Here is a 5,387-nt window from a genome sequence, read left to right on the forward strand (position 1 = left end):
GAGTATAGGCTGAACGCTACAGCGCCATCCATTTTCAGGGCTGGTTGCTTCGGCAGGTGAGTTGTTACACACTCCTTAGCGGATTCCGACTTCCATGGCCACCGTCCTGCTGTCCTGAGCGACCAACGCCTTTTATGGTCTCCGATGAGCGTTCATTGGGCGCCTTAACTCGACGTTTGGTTCATCCCACAGCGCCAGTTCTGCTTACCAAAATTGGCCCACTTGGCACTCCCATCCGAGCTCCTACTTCATCTTCGAGCAAGAAGGAGATCTCACCCATTTAAAGTTTGAGAATAGGTTGAGGTCATTTCGACCCCAATGCCTCTAATCATTCGCTTTACCGGATGAGACTGTCAGAATGACGCGAACGTCATGTTTCTCGAGCGCCAGCTATCCTGAGGGAAACTTCGGATGGAACCAGCTATTAGATAGTTCGATTAGTCTTTCGCCCCTATACCCAGTTCGGACGATCGATTTGCACGTCAGAATCGCTTCGGTCCTCCATCAGGGTTTCCCCTGACTTCGACCTGACCAGGCATAGTTCACCATCTTTCGGGTCCCAGCGTGTACGCTCTCAGTGCGTCTCGATAATCGCACGGGGGCTTTCTCGAAACGCCTCGGGAATGCGGCGGGGCGTCTGGCGACGCCCGCGCATCTTCCCTGCGGCCGGCTCGAGGCCGACCTTTCACTTTCATTTCGCCTCTGGGTTTATCAGCGTTCCCAATGACTCGCGCACATGCTAGACTCCTTGGTCCGTGTTTCAAGACGGGTCCTGTGAGTGCCCAAAACAAAACCACCGCCGACCGGGACGCGTCCCGTCCGAGAGCGCGCCACTAACCGCCGGCAACCGAAAAGCGACGCCCGCGACGCACTAGACGCCGGGGGCCGCGATAAGGAAGCGGCTGTGACGCGACGGACGCCCTCACAGGTGGGGCGGACGCGATCCTCGTTCTCTACCGTCGCTCGTCAAATGTTCGACCGGCCCCGGCCGTGGACGCCGCGGCTCCGCCCCGCATAGCGAGACGGGACAACCGCACGGCGCATTCGACCGGGGCGCGACGGGTCGCGGTGTTATACTGAGGGAGAAGTGCACGCGCTCCGGGGGCCCGGCTGCGCACCCGGACACCCGCCGCCCCGACACGAGTGCCGAGGGCGAAGGTGTGCACCGAGACGCGGGCCCCGACGGAAGACGCGATGAATCTCCCCGTTCGCTCGTTTGAGTTCCACAGGTTTACCCCTGAACGGTTTCACGTACTCTTTAACTCTCTCTTCAAAGTTCTTTTCAACTTTCCCTCACGGTACTTGTTCGCTATCGGTCTCGTGGTAGTATTTAGCCTTAGATGGAGTTTACCACCCACTTAGGGCTGCACTCTCAAGCAACCCGACTCTGGGGAGAGAGACCGTCGCGGCCGGCTACCGTCGCTACGGGCCTGGCACCCTCTGCGGGTAAGCGGGCCCCGTTCAAGATGAACTTGGACAGGCAGCCGTGACTAATGACCGCGCGTGTATATATTACTCTCCTCCCTAACGCTACATTTCCCGGCGGCCCGCCTGGGCCGCAGGATTCAGCGCTGGGCTCTTCCCGTTTCGCTCGCCGCTACTCGGGGAATCCTCGTTAGTTTCTTTTCCTCCGCTTACTGATATGCTTAAGTTCGGCGGGTGATCTCTCCTGATTTGAGGTCGACGACAGAAAGATAATTTTTATATTATATATAAATAATACAGACAGACAGAGGCGCGCGGCGGCGGGACCGCGTCGAGGGCGCGAGGATCGCCCCGCGAAGATCGCAAAAGGATCGATCGCGGTTTCACAGCGTCGTCGCTAGCCCCCGGACACGCGTTAGCGTCCCGGCCGCGCGCTCGAAATTCGTCACACATTTGACCGGACGCCCGCGCGCGCGCCGACCGCCGGAGCGGGTCGGGCGGCGCGGGCGACGCCGGCAGCGCGCTCGCCGGGGCCCCCCCCCCTCGCGGACGAGGGTGAGAGACTCCGCGGCGAAGTCTGGTCGCATTGCGTGCGCGACCCTCAAACAGGAGTGGTCCGTGGACAAACTACGTCTTGCTCGGACCGCAATGTGCGTTCGAAATGTCGATGCTCATGTGTCCTGCAGTTCACACTCTGACGCGCATTTAGCTGCGTTCTTCATCGACCCACGAGCCGAGTGATCCGCCGTTCAGGGTAATAATTGTACAATTTTAAAATTGTCATTCGTTCACTTGTTTATCCGTCGCGTTTTGGGTGTTCGCGCGAGCGCAAACTGACCTTAGAAGATCAAAACAACAAAAAATAGCAACCTTAATGGTGATGCGCGCGCGCACACGCACACGCGCATCACTAAATCGCGACCGGACGCGGGCGCGGTCCCCCGACCCGTCAGGATCGAGAGAGCCGTCCCGCGACGCCGGCGGGTCCGCGGTTCGCGGCGGCGCCCTAGGGCGATCTCCGCCGCAGCGATGTCGGGCTCTCGGCCGCGCATCGTGATTCGTGTATTTTACATACAAGTATGTATATATATTACAAAATATATTATTACACAGGAAATGATCCTTCCGCAGGTTCACCTACGGAAACCTTGTTACGACTTTTACTTCCTCTAAATGATCAAATTCGGTCAAACTTTCCGACGCGTCGGACGCCCGAGACGAGCTTCCGCGCACCAGTCCGAAGACCTCACCAAATCATCCATCGGTAGTAGCGACGGGCGGTGTGTACAAAGGGCAGGGACGCAATCAACGCGAGCTGGTGACTCGCTTTTACTAGGAATTCCTCGTTCATGGGGGAGAATTGCAAACCCCAATCCCTATCACGAAGGGGTTTCATCGGGTTACCCGGGCCGTTAGGCCAAGGAGGACACGCTGATCCCTTCAGTGTAGCGCGCGTGCGGCCCAGGACATCTAAGGGCATCACAGACCTGCTATTGCTCAATCTCGTGCGGCTATATATACCGCCGGTCCCTCTAAGAAGATTTTCATTGTACGCCGGTAGTGAAGACCGCGAGACGCACGCACGCGACGCGAGCGCCGCGGAACGCGCGCACGCGGACCCTCGTGATACCGGTTGCACGTCTATTTAATAGGCTAGAGTTACGTTCGTTACCGGAATTAACCTGACAAATCGCTCCACCAACTAAGAGCGGCCATGCACCACCACCCACCGAATCGAGAAAGAGCTGTTAATCCGTCAATCCTTCCAGTGTCCGGGCCTGGTGAGTTTTCCCGTGTTGAGTCGAATTAAGCCGCAGGCTCCACTCCTGGTGGTGCCCTTCCGTCAATTCCTTTAAGTTTCAGCTTTGCAACCATACTCCCCCCGGAGCCCGAAAGCTTTGGTTTCCCGGGAGCTGCCCACCGGGTTAAAATTATGAAACTTCGGCGGATCGCTGGCTGGCATCATTTATGGTTAGAACTACAGCGGTATCTAATCGCCTTCGAACCTCTAACTTTCGTTCTTGATTAATGAAAACACCTTTGGCAAATGCTTTCGCTTTAGTCCGTCTTGCGACGATCCAAGAATTTCACCTCTAACGTCGCAATACGAATGCCCCCAGTTGTCCCTATTAATCATTACCTCTGGTATCAGAAAGCCAACAAAACAGAACCGAGGTCCTATTCTATTATTCCATGCGTACAATATTCAGGCAAGTGTTAGCCCGCTTTGAGCACTCTAATTTGTTCAAAGTAAACAGCCGCGACGGCCCGCCTCGGCGCGCGGCCGACCGTGAGGACGACCGCGACACACCGGCGGTGGACGCACCGGCGAGAAGCCCCGCAGACGTGCCTGTCGTACCGCATTCGGTAGACCGACACCGCAGGACACAATTTCAACTACGAGCTTTTTAACCGCAACAACTTTAGTATATGCTATTGGAGCTGGAATTACCGCGGCTGCTGGCACCAGACTTGCCCTCCAATGGATCCTCGTTAAAGGATTTAAAGTGTAATCATTCCGATCACGAGGCCTCGGACGAGTCCCGTATCGTTATTTTTCGTCACTACCTCCCCGTGCCGGGAGTGGGTAATTTGCGCGCCTGCTGCCTTCCGTGGATGTGGTAGCCGTTTCTCAGGCTCCCTCTCCGGAATCGAACCCTGATTCCCCGTTACCCGTGACAACCATGGTAGTCGCATAAACTACCATCGACAGTTGATAAGGCAGACATTTGAAAGATGCGTCGCCGGTGCTAGACCGTGCGATCAGCTCAAAGTTATCTAGAGTCATCTCGAATGGCGACGGACGGGGCGCGAACCCCGCCGCCGATTGGTTTTTGATCTAATAAAAGCATCCCTCCCGTTGCCGGTCAGGACCTCGTTTGCATGTATTAGCTCTAGAATTGCCACAGTTATCCAAGTAACCGTGTACGATCTAAGGAACCAAAACTGATATATTGAGCCATTCGCGGTTTCACCTTAATTCGGCTTTTACTGAGACTTGCATGGCTTAGTCTTTGAGACAAGCATATGATTACTGGCAGGATCAACCAGGGAGCTGTTCTTCGGGTTAGCTGCGTAACCGAGAGACACTGCTCGGACACGGCGTGTTCGCGCGCGGCGGAGTCACCCGCCGCGCCACGCTCTGTGACACTCACACTCCGTCGATAAAAGAACAATTTGCTCATTATCGGGCATGTGTATTGTTGTTACTCTGCCTTGCCGCTGCGGTGGTTCTCTTGCTCGAAGAGCCGAGCGGGGAGAGCAGGCGGGGATCGATCACACGGAGTGCGTCGTCGTCGCCTAAATTATGAATTCCCATTCGTAAAACGCGTACGCCGTGAGCCGTGAGGCAACGGTGTGGCCGGGGAGTTACCTCCTCCGACCGTACTCTTTTTCATTTCTTGGTCAAGTTCTACTCGCGCGGAACTCCAGAGATGAGACACGGGCGCCGGCGAAGCCAGAAGGCGAACGCCGCGTCGAGTTTCGCAAATGTACCGCCGACGCGACCGACAGATGGGCCGCCGCGGTTTGCGAACGCTGTGCAAATCAGCGCGCCACTACGGACGCGCATACAGTACCGCGGCGGCCCGGTCTCGCCGGCCCCGGCCCCGAGAGCGACTAGACCGAGGCGGGTGCGCGGATTCGGGCTTAGCGTAACTCCCGCGCGGGGTACGGCGAGTGATCGAGTCCAGATGGTCGGCGCGCATAATTTTTTTCACTTCTCTCTACACGATTTTCGTTTCGATAGCGGATACACGTTACGAATATATATACATATTTTTTACACGTCGATGCGTGTACACGCAGATATATATATTTTTTTAAAAAGTATTCATCCTCTTCTTCTTCTTCTCCTTCTCCTTATCATTATAATCATTGTTATCATTATTATCGTAACTATCATGATTATTAGTTTTGTTATTATTATTATTATTATTATTATTATTATTATTATTATCATC

At 55.3% G+C, this 5,387-nt stretch overlaps 1 non-coding gene and 2 pseudogenes across 1 annotated transcript; all 3 read right to left on the minus strand.

The window, feature by feature from the left end:
- Nucleotides 1-1,683, minus strand: part of LOC148298258 (large subunit ribosomal RNA) — a 4,078-nt pseudogene extending 2,395 nt beyond the window's left edge.
- A 337-nt stretch (nt 1,684-2,020) lies between these two features.
- LOC148298259 (5.8S ribosomal RNA) lies at nt 2,021-2,182 on the minus strand (annotated as a pseudogene).
- Nucleotides 2,183-2,539: 357 nt separating this feature from the next.
- LOC148298260 (small subunit ribosomal RNA) lies at nt 2,540-4,479 on the minus strand. The gene has a single exon (XR_015839212.1). It is a non-coding gene; the product is annotated as a small subunit ribosomal RNA (ribosomal RNA).
- Between the last annotated feature and the right edge of the window lie 908 nt (nt 4,480-5,387).

The sequence above is a fragment of the Brachycentrus maculatus genome, unplaced genomic scaffold (genome assembly GCF_059751285.1).
Source record: "Brachycentrus maculatus isolate JH-2025_06_01 unplaced genomic scaffold, ASM5975128v1 h1tg002293l, whole genome shotgun sequence".
Lineage (NCBI taxonomy): Eukaryota > Metazoa > Arthropoda > Insecta > Trichoptera > Brachycentridae > Brachycentrus > Brachycentrus maculatus.